General features: G+C 37.1%; 1 pseudogene across 1 annotated transcript in view; it reads right to left on the reverse strand.

Moving 5' to 3' along the window:
- Positions 1-2,914: 2,914 nt before the first annotated feature.
- The window catches only part of LOC138705037 (uncharacterized), a 112,134-nt pseudogene continuing 92,201 nt past the window's right edge, over positions 2,915-22,847 (reverse strand). The window contains exons 24-29 of the transcript XR_011333544.1: positions 5,286-5,482; positions 4,230-4,487; positions 3,955-4,078; positions 3,669-3,853; positions 3,326-3,580; positions 2,915-3,209 (exon numbers count right to left, since the gene is read on the reverse strand). The product of XR_011333544.1 is annotated as an uncharacterized protein (transcript). The remainder of the gene's footprint in view (positions 3,210-3,325; positions 3,581-3,668; positions 3,854-3,954; positions 4,079-4,229; positions 4,488-5,285; positions 5,483-22,847) is intronic.

The raw sequence follows: 22,847 nt of genomic DNA on the forward strand, positions 1-22,847 counted from the left end.
TTCAAGCCATTTAATTATTCGCTAAAATCAAAACATAGGCCTAAGTTTAACCCAAAATATTCATGTTGCATACATACATACATACATACATACATACATACATACATACATACATACATACATACATACATACATACATACATACATACATACATACATACATACATACATACATACATACATACATACATACATACATACATACATATGATTCAGTTATCTTAATGTCGTCTATCATCTGATATCTTCTTCTCCCCCGAACTCTTCTCTCGTTCACCATTTCTTCCAGTGCATCCCTCAGTAAGCAGTTTCTTCTCAGCCAGTGACCCAAATATTTTCCTTTTTCTCTTTCTGATCAGTTTCAGCATCAATCTTTCTTCACCCACTCTTTCCAACACAGTTTCATTTCTTATCTATTCATGTTTAGTATTACTTGAAATCTGACTCACATTGATCAGTCTGGTGATGATGATGACGATGATGATAATGATGATGATGATGATGATGATGATGATGATGATATGATGAGAGCTATGGTTCATCAGAAAATTTAATTTTTTATGTCAGTAGATTCTTTGACAAATCTTATTCTAACAGCGCGACACTAACGTGACTAAGAAGGAGTAGGGTTGTACCAGAACAACGTTTTATTTTGCTACAAATTAGTTGAAATGGTATAAAAGAACTCTGAGAAATATTTGTATCCGGATCATATAATTCTGAAATCTCTGCTAATATTGAGTTTGCTGTGATTTGTCACATTCCCATTTGCAAATTAACTCCGATGAGTTATTTCCGTCTTCACTTCAAGATTTTACCGCTCCTTCCAGACGCGTTTAATCCTATAGTCCAACAAAATCTGCACCTTTATCTTAGGAGAAGTATTGGTAATATCATGTTACTCGTTGTCCCGATAGCGATCCAATTTTGCCTTCTGTAACACATTTTATCAAGAATGTAAGTTTAACTTAACTCTTTATTAGCTCCTATTATTTCAGAAAACATTCTTCAAAGACCAGCTTCAACAAACATATTGGCTGGTATGCATAAAGTTGAAGTAAATGCTATTGATAAGGTTTTCGTAATATATGCTAAAGTCTTTATATATAAAAACGCATAGTAAATTATTTCTTGTGTAGCAGAAAGTTGCTCTGGAAGGCCATGTTTAGCTTATGCTAGAATTTATAGTTTAAATCACTATTTATATGCATAACAAGAAATATATACTTCTACTTGTAAGTGTAAACTAAGAAAAATCGTAGTCGTCCCTGTTTGAGACTTGGTTAGCTCAGCACAAGTATTTGTACGGTTTAATATGACAGAATTCATGCAAATTCGCGCTAGAAAGTCCTACAAGAAAAGACGAGAACCATCAGAACGTGATTATAAGAAGTTATATAGGCTTTTGCAAATAAAAAAATTTATATGACCAGTTTTTGTAATGCACTACCGAAATGTTGATTTTGAGATAACTGGAATTCTGTCAGTTGATTTTTGTTATTATTATTACTTAAAATAATATACGTTTAACAAAACGATTCTATGATGTATTTATATGATAATACATTTAATTTACGTGAAAAGAACTTTGTGTGCGTACAATATTTTAGGTTACGTGTAAATTTAATAACTAACATTTTGAGTCTATCTGATTTATGTGTGATTTTTTCATAAATTTACTTTTAATGTTATTTATTTTCTTCATAATTTGCTTTTCGTCAATTTTTTTCTTGCTGTAAACTTGCGAGCTTTTCTTCATCACTTCTTGCGGCAGAAGTTCGCGACTTGTTTAATAACGCTGGGTAATCTTTTAATAGATTAACAAACAGCAGCTGTTCTCATTCTCTCTCTTCCACAATTCACACTTTGTCGTAATTGTCCCTTTTCTTGTTAAACTAATCAGATTTTGAGGACAACAATTGATTTTCCCACCAAGAAATTAACATAAATACATGGAAGGCGAAAATTAACGAATCTTAGCGGATAAGCCCAAAGTAATGTCGATAATCAATAAAATTGAATACTCTTTGTAGTTATACTACTGCCACGTAGTACATACTTCGTAGTAGTAGTAACAGGTTTATGCATACAGAACGAAGTATATACTTCTATTTCAAGAATCTTCTGCAGTCAAAGCAAAAGGTAATAATACAACTTTATGCATTCCGCCCATTATTGCGATGTACCGAAGTACATAGATATTTCCGTGCAGGAATTCTGTGTTATATTATGAAGGACTGGTGGAGAGGAGAAAAATTCTTTCCGGCACCGGGATTCGAACCCGGGTTTTCAGTTCTACGTGCTGACGCTCTCTCCACTAAACCACAACGTATTCCAAGTTCGATGCCGGATTGAATAATCTCAGTGTGTCACAGATGTGTGTCCGTGGCACTGAGAATCGGGATTGGAATCCGGTGTGGCTTAGTGGATAGAGCGTTAGCACGTAGAGCTGATTACCGGGTTCGAATCCTGGTGTCGGAGGGAATTTTTCTCCGCTCCACCGATCCTTCATCATATGTTATGTTATGTTTTATTTAACGACGCTCGCAACTCCAGAGGTTATATCAGCGTCGCCGGATGTGCCGGAATTTTGTCCCGCAGGAGTTCTTTTACATGCCAGTAAATCTACTGACATGAGCCTGTCACATTTAAGCACACTTAAATGCCATCGACGTGGCCCGGGATCGAACCCGCAACCTTGGGCATAGAAGGCCAGCGCTATACCAACTTGCCAACCAGGTCGACTTCATCATATGATAACGTAGAATTTCTGCACGGAAATATATTATGTACTTCGGTACATCACAATAATATGATATGCGTACATAATCACTTAGTGATTTAGGACGACGCTTATTCCGTCGGACTGCGGCCACTTAATCACTCGTTAATTGCAAAGAGTTAAAAACAATAATTTAATGCATCAGAGTGTTACGTTTATTTTAGATGTCATCACACACATAATCATACAGCAATGCATATGATTTTTGCAGATGGATCAGCTACTCTGGCATTAGAACTGAATAGTCAAAACATAGCAATTCGTCACGATTTTTCTACAAAATATCTAAAGTGTTTTGTTAGTATCAGGGCAGGCCGAACAAGCTGCGGATCAACTCGATGAAGTGGTCCACATCAACTCCTTTGTCACGAAGATTCTGTAGTAGTTCTTGGTACTCTGGCATGGCATTTAGGGTTGAAATTATGCTCTGGAATAATAAGGAATTAGTTATTTCAAATATAGACTCAAAATACAGTCATAGTCATAGGCACACTTAGTGTGTAAAATGATTCGGTATTCCAGTCAAGAATTAAGAAGACGCACCTGGAATTCCGGAGATCGTATAGCATCATAAAGGGCCTTGAAGTCGGGGCTAGTTTCCAGTTTCTCCTGGAAGAGAGTCTTCAACTCATCAACTGGAAGAATGGCGATGACATCATCAATTAGTCCATTGATTCCTACACCTCTGCGAGCGTGTCTTCGAGATGGTGGGACAAATGGTGGCAAGCCAATGATGGAGTGGATCTCGTTGATGTAGTTCGCGACATCGAGACCATGCCCCTTGAGGAAATTGTAGAACTGCAAAAGAACAGCAATTCAACGTTAGTCGACTGAACAACATGTAGTATCAAACCCATTATTAGAGAAAGCATGAATATGTACTCACGTTAGCGAATTCGGGGAGTGCTTCAATGGTATTGATAATTTTGTGGAAGTCGTCAGACTGGAGGTATGCCACTAGCTCTTGTACTTCGGCGTCGTTGGCGAGGTAGTCCATGGCGATGGCGAGTATCTGATCGGTGGGAATGAGTGCCAGGAAGTCGTTCAGGTCATCTTGCAGATTGCGTGCCTCTGTTGAATAGGTATAAATATATGATAATTGGTGCATACTTATAAAAATCAGCATTTCTTTCATAGTCTGACCTACATCATTCTGCTATCAATAAAGTTACCTCGAGTGAGGCCGAAGAGTGCCCTGATCAGCTCGATGTAGTGATCAACATCAACTCCTTTGTCTCGCAGTTTCTGCAGAAGGTCTTGGTACTCTGGCATGGCGTTCAGAGTCTGCACAATGCTCTGCATGAAGAAATATCACGTTAGTGATATTGCACATTCATGACAACATATTGGTAACTCTTCAGTCTACACAACACAATACTTGAACAATTATGTAGCATAATTAATTTTGGCGACACATTCATTTAAGTTCACACAACACAAATTTTACCTGGAATTCAGGAGACCGTACAGCATCGTAGAAGGCTTTGAAGTCTAGACTAGTTTCCAGTTTCTCTTGGAAGAGAGCCTTCAGATCGTCAATAGGAAGGATTGCAATGATGTCGTCTATGAGACCATCGACACCAACGCCTCTGCGAGTATGCTTGCGTTGGGATGATGGTACGTAGGGATCCCAACCAAATACTGAGTGGAGTCGGTTGATATAACCTACGGCATCAAGGCCGTGGTCTTCCAAGAATTGCACGAACTGCAATAAAATGCATAACTCTTGCTTAGTTTATGTAAGTTATATAAGCAGGAGGCTGGAAGTAGTCCTTCCACACTAAAACAATTTCATTGGCGTTTAGAGGATGCCTAAGTTACTAAGTTACTCCAAAGCTTGAAACTAAATGCATGTGGAATATGCTCACTTTAGTATATCCTGTGTGGATCTACTTGGACAAAATGGTGTTGTACCTATGAAAAACACTTGGACCTACATCAGACGGAAACTCCATGTATTAGCTTTGGAAACTAGAATAACAGTAATTTTAGCATATAAACTATTGACATGATGGATTACACTTTACCATATGTCAAATGTGTCCTGCTGTCATATTATCGAAACCTAGGTATTTCCTTTCGGTTTCGGAAACTGATTGAGCTTTTAGAATTGTTTAATGCATTCCAACATGTCATATAAGTTTTTACTTTGTTATTTAACGACGCTGTATGTGCTATTGTTTGATCTAAATAATTGTATGCAATTGCTTATAGTGAATGTTATTTTGCTAGATGAGGGCGAGGATTCGCTATAGATTACCTGACATTTGTCTTGGAAAAACCCAATCACATAATCAGCCCGAGCAAGATTTGAATTTATTTCCGAGCATAAGTCCGGTTGAGCGAGTAAACTGTCCAACGTCTGAGCTACGCCGGTGACACCACGTCATGAAAAACCGGAATGATAGATCTCCTGATGTGCTGTATCATGTTATATTCCTACAGTAATATTGTGGTTCTAGTGCTCTTTCATGTAAGATATCAAATAGGATGAGGAACTTACGTTCCCGAATTCCTGTAGTCCTTCAACTGTAAAAACAATCTTGTGGAATTCTTCTCCTTGCAAATAAGCCACAGCCTCTTGTACTTCAGCATCGTTAGCGAGGTAGTCCATAACAATGGCGGTTATTTCGTCCACGGGCAGAAGGGCCAGGAAGTCGTTGAGGTCATCCTGGAGGTTGCGGTTGGGGAGGGACTTGCCTGGAAGTATTTTTAAAGTGCGGTAAATTATAATTATACTTCTCTTAAAACCTACTCTGAAGTAAAGAGGTATTGAGATCAGAGCAACATATGCAATGGTGCATAAAACGTACCAAAAGCAACTCCCAACACTGCCAAAATCATAATCGGAATCTTCATCTGAAAATGAATAAATGACATCTTTAATCCTCTTTATTTTTCTTCATATTCACTGTTAAAAAAATGAAGTGTTCTCACGTCAAGAGGTGTATTCATTTCTTTGTCAATCACTTTAATAAAATGATTTCTACCCTTTCTAAGTGTTTGGTAAATGTACGATGGAGAGTTAAATAGTAACCTTAATAAATTGTTTTATTAATTGAATATGTACAATAAGACTACAAACAATTCATCAGTTTTGAACATAATATAACAGGAACACTTGCATTGAACGTATTTGGGGAATATGTTGAAAACTCTTGAAGTGCTTGTAGTCTTACTGTACATATTTAAGTAATAGAACATTCAGGGGCGGCCCGTCCATAAGATCTGCAGAACTGCAGCACTCCCTGCTTTGACAGGAAAATAAAAATAATATTTATTTTAATTTGTAGAAGAATTGTTACAGCTTTTATTGGTAAATTGCTTTATATTTCTTCTGGCCGGGAATATGTACTATTATCTTAAGCATAATCTTTTTGCGCGTCGACTGTATTGGAATTGACACTGCATTCAAAGTCGTCCTGGGACAGCTCGTAGAGAATGTGTCGTTTGCTCGGTCAGGGGGTTAGAGGTGAAGGGAAGCAGAGGGAAACTGCCGCTGTTTAAAACCCATATTTCGCTGCAGTGGCTTGCAGAGCCAGGCGACAAGGGAAGATCTTTCTTCCCCTCCCACACCGCTATTGTAATGCTACGTCAAATGGATTCTCCATTCCCTTGAAACTTAATGACGAAATTTTTATTTTCTCTTCACATACTTATTGTTGTAGAATCTTATCGAGTTAATATAACGAAATTAATATTGTCTTTTGCCTTATTATTACGTATATATCCAGCCTCCAGCAGAACCTAATATTTGCCTTAACTCAAAACGATTGCACGAGTAGAATCCTTTTGATATAGCACGTAAGATACGAAAGAGATTTCTTTTCCAGTTTTAGAAAATTGTTGACCATCAGTATATCCTAATGTTGCTTTGGTGTGACGTCTCCAGTGCAAATGTGCAAGCATGAGTGTGTGTGAATTACAGAATATTAATTTTATTTTTCTCAACTTTCCCTTGCAGAGAAGATTGATGTAATGAAATGAAATTAAAGGGTCGTCCGTTACCCGACTTAAATCTTACTCATGCTTCATCCAGCCGAAATAGTGCATATATGTACTGTAAGGAAGTATAACAATGAAATTTACGCTAAGCATTTGTGGTTACGTGGATGTGAACAAAAAAATTCTGTATTTTGTTTTCCTTCCTCCTCTTCGGTGGCGATGCTGCATGCACTAGGAGTGGTGTGACAGATTTAGGACATTTGCCCCTAAAACGTAAAAAGCACGAATCTTCGCAGTCTCACCTGAAAAATGTTGTTTCATTGGCTATTTTAGGCAAAGCTAATATTGCTGTGCAATTAAACGAAACGAATAGAACAAACATTCTCGAACATAATCAAGAAGTGAGAAAAAATCGTGAAATTATTTTTTAAAACATTGATTGTATCAAATTTTGTGGCCAATTTGAACTTCCGCTTAGGGGACACGATGAAAAAACGATTCGTGTATTTTGTGGGTTGCTACAGTTCGTGAGTAATCTAAACGAGCCTCTCAAAAATCATTTGGAATATGCCACTATGTTTAAAGGTAATTCTAAAACAATTCAGAATGAACTGGTTGATTCAAGTTGAGTGTCTGCCAATCTGAAATTCAGACTGAAATCGATGTTATTAGTTCTTTTAGCGATTAGCAAATGATGCCACAGACATCTCCCAACTAAGTCAGGAAGTTTTGGTTTTTCGATATGTAGTGCATTTATTTTTGTCCTATACTTATTAGTAATGGTATCAAGAAGTGAAATTTGTATGTACCGAAATCTACTGCAGCTCTCCCAGTCCACAAGTTCACGAACCGCCACTGAGAAAAATGATTAAATAAGGTTACTTTTTGACTCTTCCTCATACATATTTAGTTATTTCGTATATAGTCACCCTTGTAACTAAAATATACACAATGAAAATAATTAGTTGTAGAGTAGATAGTGAATTGAAAAATCGTTGTATATTACTGTTTACCAGATCATAATAATCTGTGTAGGCTATACTTAACCGGTACCGTATTTTATTCCATGAACTTACAGAGAAAAATTATTTATATCATCTGTTATATTTCTAAGACTGGAAATGTTTGAAGTTATTCTATATCAGATGTAATCGCCATGATATTTAGCAGTAAGTTTATGAATTACACATCCAGTGCAATGTGAAAAATAATTCCCTAAATAATTGAATTTTGATGCAAAGTTCACAATTTCATTTCATCGTTGTTTGCACATTTGACATTTTTCCAACGCCAGTTTTAAATGGTGTGTAACTTCTCCATTTGATAGATGTATTAACTGGGGATGTGCTTTATTCCCGATTCAATTTGTGAAATTATATTTGTAAGACCATAAAATAGACAAGTGAGTGAAATACTTCCCCTACATAAACGCTTAAAAGCACAGAATGAGAGCTCCATGCTTTCCTGATCTCAGCACTAGAATGACTTAGTGTGGTCGGCAATACTCTAAAACCGCTCTTCCCTCTGTAAGATTCAATAAGCCTACTCAATTTGATAAGAAGCTGAGTGAAGCTCAGTTACGAACTAGAAATCTCGGAAACAAGAAAATACCATCGACACTCGAGATTGAAACCACAACCTTATAGTCTGTAACCTTATAGTCTGCTGAGTTATTCGGCCGCATAATATAAACAACTGTAATATCTATATTTGCTTGCAGTTCAGAGACTGTATTTTTTTTAATTATACAAACATAATTTTATAAATTTTTATATTTTCGCATGGAATGTCTAATTATTCTGACAGAAAGCAAATATTTATTGACTATAATGAAGACATTTAAATTTAATACACGTTTAACTGTTTCCGTTATTCCGCAGTATATATAAAACAGAAAACTACAAAACTTATGTATGATACCAATATTGTTATTACAAATGAAATATTTTTTCACTTATTAATCAAGTGATGTGAATCTTTTCAGATGTTTAATAACGGCGCGGTGTAGATTTTTAATTTTCCTTGGATGTAGTGCAGTACTATGAAAGAAGCATGAGTAGCTGAGTCATGCTTCCTATTTCAGGTGTGTATTTAAACGACATCAAAATTAATATCATATTCCGTTGGTTTAATCGATTCGCTCTGTGATCGCTGCCAAGCACAACATTTTGTTGTAGAGCATTTCTCTTGCTGCCATGATGACTTAGTTTATTTCCCGCAACCAGCAGCGACTGCAACACGGAAACTGCAAATAGTTTACAATGAAAAACTTTATTTAGAACGCAGGGCTATATGAGATTCTACAACTCTGCTAAAAATTTGCCTTATTTTCCGTATCTCAGAAATAGATTCCTCAAAACAGCCTATACTGCTGAACAAACATAAATAATTCTCCGATCTTCCGAAACTAATAATTCATTACGAGCTTTGGCCAATTATACGTCATTGATTCATTTTATAAGTTACATGGCCAAAATGATGTCCAGCATTCACAGATGCCTAATACACTCCAAAGAAAATTATCAAATATTGTTGCTAACAATCTTTCTGCTATTGCCTGCAATATCCAGCAAAAATATTGGCAAACGAAGAAAACCTGGGATTTATAGATTTAATTTTCGTTGATCATTTTGGGTTAGTTCAGCGACAATACAATAAAATTACTTCATAGGAAATTGTGAGTGTTTTTTTTGTCTCCGAAGATGATGAATTACTAAAATGCTGTTGTGTTGTGCATGGCAGACAAGGGAGAACAAATTAAGCCCTCACTGCGATCTGACGATTTATCCCACCTCTTCTATTATGGCAGTTATAACTCACAATTGAGCCGTTGAGAGCAGACGTGGTGTAAGTCAAAAATGGGTCATGAGAGTTAAAGTAAACATTCTGTAAAATACAGCGCAAAGTAGCAATTAATATTCAATTTATTTAAACTATTAGTAGTCAGTGGATAGCACGAAGGACATATTAATTGCTACTTTCCGCTGTATTTTACAGAACTTTTACTTTAAACCTCATCATCCAGTTTTGACTTACACCACTTCTGCTCTCAACAGCTAAATTATTACAACACAGTTCCCACGTCGTCAAAACAAACTGACTAAAATGACTTTACTTCAGTTGGTATCATTTCCGATTGCTGTTCGTAACCATTTATCACACATTCATTATTCACATAAGTTAATCCAGCAATATTTGGCAGACCAGTATTGCCCGGAGGAAGAGCAATGTTTACAATTTCGAAGGAAAAACCAAAAGGTATTACTTAGTGATAAAATAAGAGGTCAATAAGATCTTGTAGTCTCCCGATAAATTCACCAAGATCTTCTAGCAGGAAAAATAGTGATACTCTCCTCAATATTTCAAGGCAGTTGACTGAGTTATTATGTTGTTTTGAATGTTACATAATCATTGGTATGGTGCAAATAAATTTCAAAATGTCTGCTATTCTTTCTAAAAATAAATCTTAAAATTTCTTATTTTAACTTCTAATAAACTTAGCTTGCAGCATTTGCTGCACAAGCTACCAGTTATTATATATTTCGAATCTATTTTGGGAAGTAGGAATAGTCCTGTACATTTTTTTAATTGTAATGTCTTAGTGCAAGAAAATCATAAATTTCAATTGCTGAAAATAAACACAAAGTAGTCAGCTTCTTTCTATGTACGTGAGATTTCAAATTCTCTTGAATATGGGAGCAGTCTTGCAAGACGTATGTATTGAAATTAAAATTTGTTTATTGTGATAATGTTCAGGGTGAATATTATTACTATTTTGAAATTTAATATGAAAAAATTAACACTGTAGAGTTAATGGAACAACTTTCTTCTCTTAACATCTCAGATGGATTTAGTGTGCGCTAATATAAACCTTTACAATGCAAATAAATTGTAACTTGTTATCGAGTATTGAAATAGAGATAATTTGGTTTCTTATACAAAGTACGGAGAAAATATTAGAATGCCGGTATATCAAAATTAAATTTCGTGATGTTCATGTTATGTATAGAGCCATAAAATATTAGCTCCTGGCATGCTGTTATCAAGCAAATGTTTTCACATATCTGAAAATTATAAATGTTTCTCACCTTGACTAATGCTCCTTTGATGCTCCTCTATGCAGCTGATGTCTTAACGGAGCAAATCGGCTTTCTTATATACTCTACGATTTAGAGATTAGATATTATGTTTTTAATTCGATAAATCACCCACTTCTATTTCTTCTCAGCCTTACAAAGTCCAAGTATTCAGATAGTAAGCCTGCATCGGATTACATAATCCCCTATCAAGGTGTAATCAACCTTTTCGACGTAAATTATGACAAAAGCACCATATGACTCTTTAAAGAGGGTTATACTCTTTTCTTTCATCACAATATTAGCAGCCTGCGCTGGCTGAGTTTTCAGACCTCCATTCTGTCACACAGGCGGCCTGGGTTCGAGTCCCGGTCAGGTCTGAGATTTTTCAAGGTCGCTGTTGAGGTTTTCTCGGGTTTCTCCAACTTTTCCCCATATTAAGGATTTACATCCTCCTGTCACCTTTTCTATAATTCGTTATAATTCCATAGCGTTCCCCGATCACCGGTTGACGACACAAGGAGGGGCAGACCAAGGTGCGAGGGAGGGTTGCATGTTCGAAATCTGGGTACCCAATGAACCTCAGCGTAGCAGCCGGTGTGGGCCTGAGAATGCGCCTAGCTTGAGGGTTAGCACAGTAAGTGGAAATTGGTCACAGTGCTGGGCCATAGTGCCCCCGTCCCGTAAATTCCATTTCATTTCATTCATCACAATATTTCGTGTAAGAAAATTTTTTGCACGATCGTTTTTCTTGTTGTATTTACAGCTATTGTTGTTAGGCCTTGAAAATTATAATTCCCACACAGAAACTTGTTGCCTGGGGAAACCTTTCTCTATAACATAAAACTATACTGAAATAAACCCATTACAGTGCACTTATTGTTATTTAGTTACAATTACATACAGTTTTGCGAAAACTTTGGATAATATTGCTCTTAATTTCAATGAAAAATATATTGTATTTCCAATTTTTTAAATATGATCCTGCAAAAAATTGTTTTAAGGCCTACAATACACGTTTGTGAAATCCATTACAAAATCTCGGATATTGAAAACCTCGCTCTGTTCCTTTTTCAGATTTTTCCTCGATTTTGTAAAAAGTACTTTGCAACCTTGTATCGTATTGTACTATTACCTTTACCTTGCATACACAACCATTGGAGCAGAGCTTATATAGACTCAAAGCCAAGGGCATGAGGTAGAATGCCTCTTACGACCTGAAGCTTTGGCTTTTAAATCTGACTATAGTATTTAGTATTAGTAATGATAATACGTGACTAGAGCTACATCATGTTTATATATTATAATATTATTTTGACAAATGTTCGTGATTTATTTGAAGAATTACCATCACGATTCTTGTTAAGTACACAAGTTGTTGGCTAAAATTTTGGTAATTGAATTGCTTATTTTATGTACGTAATAATAATGTTCCTTTTTAATTGTCATTCTCATTACATCAAAATATATTATAGTATGTATTATGTACGGTTAAAGTTAGAATGTACCTACTAATCATCTCACCGTAACAGTCTATTATCTCTCACGCATTCATGCATACCTAATTAATCCACCAACATATTCACTAATCCATCAATTCATTTATTCATCCATTCGTAATCCAACCACTTCTTCGTAAACTCATCAATGCACTCACTCACTCCATATATACATGAATTACCTACAATCCAACTGTCCATTCACACATCTATCCATATAATAACTTATCCAGATACTCAATCAGTCCAAATATTTATTTATTTATTTATTTACTTATTTACTTATTTACTTATTGATTGATTGATTGATTGATTCATTTATTTATTTATTTATTTATTTACTTATTTATTTATTTATTTATTTATGTATTTATTTATTATCCCCGTGCCTTCGCTCCACTTGTTACAAATATAATCGACTTAAATCCGTTATATTTTCAAATATAGCTTTTTTTTTATTACTTACTTAGTAAAAAAATTAGCTTATTATAATTTGTAAGCCGTCTGTTCCTCAGTTCTTTCCAAATCGTACTTCCAAATCGTACTTGACACTATAATGCAATTTTTAAACAATATTTTCTGGAGTTGTTCAATTCCACTTTGAAGGTTGGTACGGTACTCCATTAGACTCTTACGAGCCGTGGCCTCGTCGTCTAAATTCTGCTTAAGACTCGCGTTACAGAATGGGCGCTGCTACGAGCCCTCATGGAGGTACAAATTGTCGCATGAAATTTCGGTCAGTGTATGGAACCAGTGACCACCTAGCATCGTGATGCACTTGGGGGGCTACGGAGCTTCTCTAGGCAGCGATTTCTAGTTACGAAAGCAGCAAGCTATCCGTGCGTTTTCTTTTTAAGCGAGACGTGAAGCGCTGCAGCAAGACCGTTCTTTTATTACATTTGCTTCACCATCGCAGCAGCAACCGTGCAGCATATCCAAACACTACCTTACGAGTTTGCTGCACGATCCATCATGGAGGAATGCGTGTTTTGGTCTTTGCAATGTTTATTATTGTTAAACTAATAGTGATTCCATGTCATTGTCATGGAAGTAGAAACTATTTAATATGTTCGTTTCTTTTAAGGTTAAATTTATTATTGCAGTAATAGAAGCCAATATTAATTGTCCATCATTTTCCAGACAGCTAGCCTAATTGGATTTTTTTCGACCCTCTTTTTACTGCAGCAAAGTCATGAAGGGCTTTAAAAACGCACGATATATCAGCTGGGAGGATGATCGTGGTAACTACATGATACCTCCATTATAGTTGGATGATCGTCCACCTCTGCTTCGGATTATGAACGTGAGGCAAGCAGCCGTCTCTTCAGTCTTTTTTTTTTTAAAGCTGTAGTCCCAAAGGTTATTTATTATATTACTACGCGTACATTAGACTTAAGAGAAGAATGGTCAGCGTCTGAAAGAAAATATGTTAGTGAGAAATGAGAGCTGGAAGATGACTTCCAATTAAATGATAAGCCTTTCCTTCAACTTAAAATTTTTGCATTAAATGGCTTTCGGGTATTCCTATTGCACCAATCGATGCCATTTACAATATGCTGTTGTACTGCCTTATATATTATTTGAAAAGTGTGTTGATAACGAATGTACTAGGCCTACTCACTCATTCAATGTTTTCTGCCCACGGGCAGGTCTTGCACTGCAGACCCAGCATTCTGCAGTCTTTCATATGTTCCGTCTTCCTCTTGGTCCCCACATATGATCCAGGTAACTTGTCCACATCTGTGGAGTAACGGTTAGCGAATCTAACTGCGAAACCACGTGGCCCGGGTTCGAATCCCTGTCGGGATAAATTACCTGGTTGAGGTTTTTTCAGGGGGATTTCCCTCAACCCAATATGAGCAAATGCTGGGTAACTATCAGTGTTGGACCCCGAACTCATTTCACCGTCATAACCTTCATCTCATTCAGACGCTAAATAACGTGACATGTTGATACAGCGTTGTAAAATAACCTATTAAAAAAGCCATGTATTTTAGTGTCGCCTATCATCTCATTTCTTCTGCCTTGAATTTTCCTTCCGTTTCCCATTCCATCCAGTGCATCCAGCAATAGGCATTTTCTTCTTAAGCAGTGGCACAGCCTGGTTAATTTCAACTCTATTCTTTCTTCAACCAAGCTTCCTAGCACAGTTCCATTCCTTACTTTGTCTGTTCATTTCACACTCTCCATTCTTCTCCATACCTACATTGCAAATGCTTCTAGTTTTTCTCCTTACTTCGTCGTAATTTCCATGTTTCTGCTCCCATACATTCCACATAAGGATGTAATATTACAAGTTTTTAATTGGTCGTGGGGACTCTTGAATTTCAAGAGGAACTTTTCTAGCAACGCAATACAATCCATTTGACTCAAAGACACATTTTTTTGCATTATATATATATATATATATATATATATTTATTGGAAATTTCTGCGCTTTACCTATTTCAATATCATTCAAATGAGCACAGTCAATATTTTGATTGTAATGAAATACTAACAAACTACTACTGCCTACTAACCTTCGACTAAGCACACTAGTTGTAGAAATACGCTCTCGTTGTTCGTTAAATATCTGAGAAAGTTCGGCCCTGTTTTTCTTCCTCGAGCCTGGTAAGTTGGATATCTGTTTTCGACACGACGCTCAAAACGTTCGATGATAGTTTCTCTTCGTCGAGCCACTCAGTTTTTCAAATTATTATTTCGTAAACGATTCTCTCGTCCTCCCTCACTCTTATTAAGATTTCGAATTTCGTTCCGCCTTTAGGCAGAAATGTTTCGGTATAACTGAAACTAAAACTGAAACTAAAAGCTAGATTTACATCACGGTAGAGTCGACCGTGCCTACATAATATAATATACGGTATTTTAACAGACCTGACTAGTCTTCCCGCACACAATGACGTTATATAGTTACCAAGCACACAATGCAATGAGTTCTCGGAGTCGTAGTTTAACTTTCGCCGCAGGATCGCTAGTCACTGACCTTTAACTATACTGGTTCATATGGTACGTAACCATGAATAACAGACTTTTGTACATGCATTTGAAATCACATTAAAACAATTCATGCAAAAAATATAGTATTAAATATTATGTTACTTAATTAATGTATGTTATAAGTTGACGTGTTGAAATGCATTTATTTTCATTGCGAACAGTGTGGTATTTTGTACTTGTCGATGATCCAACTGCAGTTTATGTTTTGTGCACATTTCTCGACAAGGCTAAAGTGCTGTTTTCTTATTATCGTGTCTCTTCTGATATTACCCGACAAAAATTACTAATGTAAGGGCTGAGATATTTGTATAATAGGAGGTCACATAATTTTGACTCGTGACTATCATAGTTTGTAGGATTATCACATTTTCACAATAGGAATTCGGATCAGGACAGGATATAGACTATCTTTAATTCCTTTTAAGGGATATTTATCTTGGTATATGTATGGAAGAGAAGTCTTTGTTGCAGAATCTAAGCCATAGATTATTTTCAAGAATTTCCATGTACAGTAAAATATCTTGCTTCATTGAGGCTTTTAGGAGAGAGAGAGAGAGAGAGAGAGAGAGAGAGAGAAAGAGATTAGGAGTAAGGATATCGACATCCTTAGATACAAATAATTGTTTATAATTTTCACAATTTAGATCGTCCTTCACAGTTGATATCAAATAGCAGACAATAACTGGTAATCTTGCTGTAGTTAATTTGGTTAGTAGTCAATGCTATTGGTGCCATTTCTGCAAGTTTTCTAGGGTGGGGGAAATAATTTTTATTAATGTTGAATTATTAATGTTATTTCAATTTTCATTCCGTGAAATACTATTCCTTTTGATTGTGATGCCACGTTCCTACACAGCATATTCTGAATTCCTATATTATTATCAACAGCATTAGCGTTCAGAAATGCAGATATCATGACTGTAGTTATGATTTAATGAATAGCCTGGACAAAACTGCATTTGTCTGGTCATTACTCGCACTCATTTTCTGTTTGGAACTAAATAGAATTTCAACTTGATCACTAGAGAGTACAAAATGAAAACTTGACAAAAGAAGATATTTAATGCACTGTGCAGTTGAAATAGTTGTGAGAGTAATGTCATCGTAAGTTTCTTTACTCAGGATCTGCGTCTTCGGATTTGTGCAGATGTTTTTCAAAGATCAAGGTAATTCAGAAAATCATTTTCGAACGAATTACGTATGGAATCATCTACTTTAAAAAACGCCCTCAAATCTCGTCACGAGAATGGCTATGATACGTGGTATTTCTAACATTATGAATCTTAAATCAACTCCTCATTATTTCCAGGTCCACCACCGTGGAGTAATGATGAGCATGCCTAATCATGAAACGAGCGGGCCCAGGTTTAAATCCTGGTTGGGAAAATTTACATGGTTGAGATTCTTTCCGAGGTTTTACCTCAACCCAATGAGAGCAAATGCTGGGTAACTTTCGGCGGTTGACTCTGGAATCATTTCGCTGCCATTGTCACCTTTATCTCATTCAAACGCTAGATGAAGCGTCGTGAAATAAAAAATAAAATACAATATTTCCAGGATCTGTACAGTTGCATCAAAATCCTCAAAGCCTTTTATTCCGACTGCTGGGCTGTAATCCTTTAAAGTAATTGGAGAAGCAGTAACACTTTCAGAAAATGCTTGCACGGCTCTCGTAAAATTCATCTTTATTTTTTCTTGCTTATTTAAGGATGCTGTATCAACTACGAGGTTATTTAGCGTCGATGGGATTGGTAATAGCGAGATGATATTTGGCGACATTTTCTGTTAGTTTTGACATGATGGTCCCATATGAACAAAAAAAAAAAACATGAATATTCTGATGGAACTCAATTTGGTACATACATTCGAGAAAATTACCTGAAGAACGTGAAAGGCTGGGGATACTGCTATAGACTTCATAGAGGAATTAATACTAATATGCATATAGAGAGAATGCACAGGACCCTAAAAACATGTTTATTTACATGGAAAAAATGTAAAACGATTAGACAAGGCAATTTATGTTCTGATGACTTTTGTGAGAGACAAACTCTTCAATAGACTAGTTATTCTCACTAAAGGTAAAATGACGAACAAGCTGAAAGACCTAAGAAACAGACACAAATCGAGAACTGAGCTTAACAAAGACCTGATTATTAGAGAAGAAAACGGATGAAAGATGCATTCATCTTCCGATGTGGAGGATGTATATTTTGTACAAGAATCTGCCCTTACCTGCAACTGCAAGTTGTTGTGAATTGAATGTAACAGCTACATTCTTCAGTACACATGCAGCTGTATGGATTCATCTATTAAATGGAACATTTAGCATATCCACAGTTTTTGTTTATTGAGAGCCAGCCAAAGTACTGAAGAAAGTAGATCTAATACTGTTCACTGTAATGAAGAATATGATGATTTGTTTATTAATTTGGATGCTGAAAATGATATTGAGACAGAAGAAATTTTATCCGAAAATATGAAGAAAAGAGATTCCCATTCTGCCTTTGCATTCACAAATCAGAAAGAAAAAATAAAAGCAGATTTAATAAACCTTATTGATTCAGTAATGAGAGAAAATGAACTTGAAGGTTTGGAACGACATAAAGCATCTTTGCAAAAACACTTGCTGTGGTACGTTCCAAAAGTGAATGTGAAGCTTTGGGAATCTGCAATTCCAATATAAACCATACAATGAAAAGAAATGTAGTTCCTTAAAGAAGACTGTTTTCTGTAAAAAAAAAAAAAAAAAAAAATAATGTTATGGCCAAACCTAACGCTGTAGAAGCTCAGAACATTAGTATTACTTTATTGCAAGAATAGTGATAGGCCTACTATAAATCAGAACTTATAAAGCGAAATTTCTTTTTAATTTACTATTGATGGTTTGTGTAAATAGCTGTACTGTGAGAAAAAAATATGTAATGAGTGTCGTATTAATATTAGGTTTCTATTCTTAAATAGTGCGATACAATGACTCACATTTAGTGAAATTAAATTTAGGTGTACATATTTTATACTCTGTGAACTTCACAAACAATGATTCACGAAGTGCAGGAAGTTGAAGTCATCAGTTATCGCACAGAAATCACTTATGTTACTCTATAAACTAAGTCCAGGCATTTAATTAAGTCGGTAGTGAGAGGGGAGATTTTCCGTGTTCCATAGACATTTTTGATGTTTTCTCTACATACGTACAGGGAACAGAGCTGTTTTAATATTCACATTTTAATTGTATTTAGATTTATTTATATTTAATTGTAATACAATGACCGAAAATTCAGTTAGGCCTACCTCAAGATATACATATATTAACATAAAAAGTAGTGCTGTCATGGAGGCCATACGGGGCCATATATCGTATGGGAACCTACAATTTGTTTTATTAATCGTATGAGGAAAATAACATTTTATCTGTACGGATGCATACGGCATATGAGTGCCTAAGTTTTGTACGCGGAGATCTGTACAGATCTTAGATCAACTCTTGCTGTTCTTGATGTATTTTGCTTGATATTCATAAACAAAAATTGTCCACCTCTGCAGCACTGAAGTCCAGAATCATATAAAATAGTGGTTGAAAAAAAAAGAAGTGCTGCAAATACACACTCCAAGATTCATCGAGACAAGTATGGATATAGTGTGAGGCTACATGGTGTATTCTTTAAATCATACCTGCACAAACAGGGCTCAACGAGAGCGCGCGCTCCTTCGGAGCGGGAGAGCTGTGTTTACTGCTCGCAGAATCGGAGAGGAAGATAGGTCAGAATGACATACACTTGCTACAGGTAGAGGAGAGAGAAACGACCACTCAGTTATCTAGTGGAGTGCAGTGTGTAGGTCTATTCTCAGTAACTGTTTCACGTTGCTTACCTACTGCTACAGTACAGCATGAAGGAATCTAAAAGACGGAAAAGTGGTGATCAGGCATATTCTTTCAATGTTGCATGGGAAAATGCTTATTTTTTCATAGCTGCTGGAGTAAATACTCAGTGCTTTATCTGCCACAACATTTTGAAAGGTAGAAAGAAACGTAACATAATGCGTCATTACGAATCCAGATTTAAAGATACTAAAGATATTAATCTTCAAAAATTTAAATATCTCTCTTCAGGGAAAAGGCCGGCTCAGTGTTGATATGTTGAATAAATTACGGAATTTCAGTCGTAAACTTACACTTTTCGTAAGTCAGTTTCGGGAAAGTAATATGGCTTACTTTCGAACGATAGAAACTGCTCGTGATGAAGCCATGTTAAACGATTATGTGCAAATATTAATTGAAATTCAGAATGAATCTATTTCTAGGTTCCAAGATCTTGTCTTAAAGTCCACACCTGTGGAGTAATGGTTAGCGCGTCTAGCCGCGAAACCAGGTGGCTAGGGTTCGATTCGCGGTCATGACAAGTTACCTGATTGAGTTTTTCTGGGGTTTTCCCTCAATTCAGTATGAGCAAACGCTGAGTAACTTTCGGTATTGGACCCCGGACTCATTTCACCGGCATTATCACCTTCTTCTCATTCAGACGCTAAATAACATAAGCTGTTGATGAAATGTCGTAAAATAACCTACCAAAAGCCTTGTCTTCATTGGAAAGAAGTTTAGAGTTATCATAATAAATTCCTTTAACACCAGTTAAAACAATGTCATATAAGTTACAGGTGAGCCTAGTTGGCGCAGTTGGTGTAGCGCTGGCCTTCTATGCCCGAGGTTGCGGGTTCGATTCCGGGAATTTAAGTGTGCTCATATAACCTCGGCAGTTGGGAGCGTCGTTAACGATTTACAACTCGGACTTATTGATCTTCAATGTGGCCTGAGGACTGAAGATCGTTTGAATAATACTACTAGCCTGGTTGAGTTTTACAAGATTAAACATCAGCAGTAATATCCACGACTACACAGGCTGGCTGTGAAAATGATTGCTATGTTTGGCTCAACATTAATATTTGTGAGCAACTGTTTTCTGTAACCAACATTAATAAAGGCAGGCATCAAACATCTGTAACTGAAGTCTCATTACCATCAGTAGGCTACTGTTCCTTTCAGCAGCCAACAGCATAAAACCTCGTTTTCATGTACTGACAAATAAAAATATAAGAAAATGATATTGTACATTTAAGTAGGTATGAAATTTCTATTATTTCTGTAAAATAAATATTTCTGTATTAATTAATAAGTCCAAGATAGTTTTACAAACACTGAACGGAAATTCATTTCATGAACCTCGTAATAGTACTTTCTTTTGTGTACATTTTGTACGAGATTACCACTTCTTCCAATCAACCCTATACAGAGAGCTGTGAGCCAGCTGGAGAGCGCAAACCTTGTGCAGGCCGGCTTTAAATCAAGCTTGTTGTACAATTAAAGTGTAAAAACAAAATAATTCCTTTACTTCTTTAATATTAAAAAAAGGTCATTAAATGACAGTCGGAGAGATAGAGAGAGGAGAGTAAAATATATTTCAAGAGAGAAAACAAGGGGTGGGGCGTATGGTCAAGAGAAAATTTACCATGACAGCACTGAAAAATCTATATCATTATATCAGTGAGCACGTGCAGAATTTCCCCTCTAATCTTCAGACAGACACAATAATGGTGAATCATGTCATATGTACACAGTGGCTGAAATACAGTATTTAAAGATAAGTGTAATTCAATTTAAAGTACATAATCTCCACACTGCACGGCATTCCGAGGAGCAGTATTGCCTGCCTCTCCTACGGCTGTCGGCTGTCATTCGGCACAGCAGGTAGCCTCATTCGGCATTGCGAGGAGCAGAAGAGGACTAAACATACACTGTAGCCCTCTTGGAGCAGAATTGCTTACGCTCGCTAGACTTTTGTATATACGTGGTGTGTATAAAAAGTTCGGTGAATGGTGTCATATCTGAACGGCAACTTGGCGCATGTGCTTGCGCATGCTCATGGTTCTTCAGAGACTTGGGGAGAATCGATACACAGCATGCAATGCATGTGACTGGCAGTGTAAACAGACTGCGACCAGTTGAACGTAGTCAGTGTGAGAGGAAGTGTCACAGCGCAATGGAGCAACGTGTAAACATCAAGTTCAGCTACAAATTGGGTAAGACTGCAATGGAGACACATGGAATGTTGGTGCAGGTGTACGGGAGGGAAGCCGTGAGCAGAAAATGTGTTTACGAATGGTTTAAACGCTTCCGTAAAGGGAAGGAAACAATTGAGGATGAGCCACGTTCAGGTCGGCCATCGACAAGCAGAACCCCAGAAATGATCGAGAAAGTGCGACAAATGCTGGCACAAGATCGGCGACTGGCTCTAAAATTGATTACGGAGGAATTGGACATTAGCAAGGACACGGTGCACACCATCGTCCGCGATGATTTGGGTAAGCGGAAGATCTGCTCCCGATTTGTGCCGCACAAGCTCACAGACGAGCAGAGAGCAAAACGGATGGAAACTTCTGGTGATTTCATTTCCATGTGTGACCAGGATCCATTGCTTCTGAAAACCATCGTCACGGGAGATGAGACCTGGTGCTACCATTTCGATCCGGAATCAAAACGGCAATCGATGTCATGGTGTTCACCGATTTCCCCGCGACCTAAAAAAAGCCGTCTACAAAAATCCAAGGTGAAAACACTGTTGATCGCCTTCTTCGACAACAACGGTATCATCCACAAGGAATTTGTTCCTGCAGGTCAAACCATTAATGCTGCATTTTACCAGTCCGTTTTGAACCGATTGCTACAGCGTACCCGGCGGGTTCGGCCTGAGTTGCACAGGACTGGCAAATGGATGCTGCTCCTTGACAATGACCCTCTGTACTCCCCTGATCTGGCTCCTGCGGACTTCTTCCTGTTTCCCCGCTTGAAGGCGGCCATAAAAGGTGAACGTTTTGGGGATGTGAATGTCATCAAAGATCGTGTGACAGCCATTCTGCGATCGATTCCACAGGAGGCTTTTGCTGATAGTTTCCAGAAGCTGTACGAACGTTGTCAAAAGTGTATTGTAGCGGGTGGCGACTATTTTGAAGGGCAATAAAGAAAATTTGTTTGTATCTTTGTTTTTTTGCTTTCTGATACCATTCACCGAACTTTTCCAATTCCTGGCTCAGAAGATAACTGTTCTTGAACATCCTCCGTACTCCCCTGATCTGGTTCCTGCGGACTTTTTCCTGTTTCCCCGCTTGAAGGCGGCGAGATCAGAGGAGTACGGAGGGTGTTCAAGAACAGTTACCATCTTCTGAGCCAGGAATTGGCGCACACGGATCGCACAGTGTGCAGGGGCATTGTCATGGAGCAGCATACATTTTCCAGTCTTGTGCAACTCTGGCCAAACACCCCGGATACGCTGTAGCAATCGGTTCAAAACGGACTGGTAAAATGCAGCATTAATGGTTTGACCTGCAGGAACAAATTCCTTGTGGATGATGCCGTTGTTGTCGAAGACGGCGATCAACAGTGTTTTCACCTTGGATTTTTGCAGACGGCTTTTTTTTTTTGGTCGCGGGGAAGTCGGTGAATACCATGACATCGATTACCGTTTTGATTCCGGATCGAAATGGTAGCAC

Source organism: Periplaneta americana, chromosome 8 (genome assembly GCF_040183065.1).
Source record: "Periplaneta americana isolate PAMFEO1 chromosome 8, P.americana_PAMFEO1_priV1, whole genome shotgun sequence".
NCBI classification, from domain to species: Eukaryota; Metazoa; Arthropoda; class Insecta; order Blattodea; family Blattidae; genus Periplaneta; species Periplaneta americana.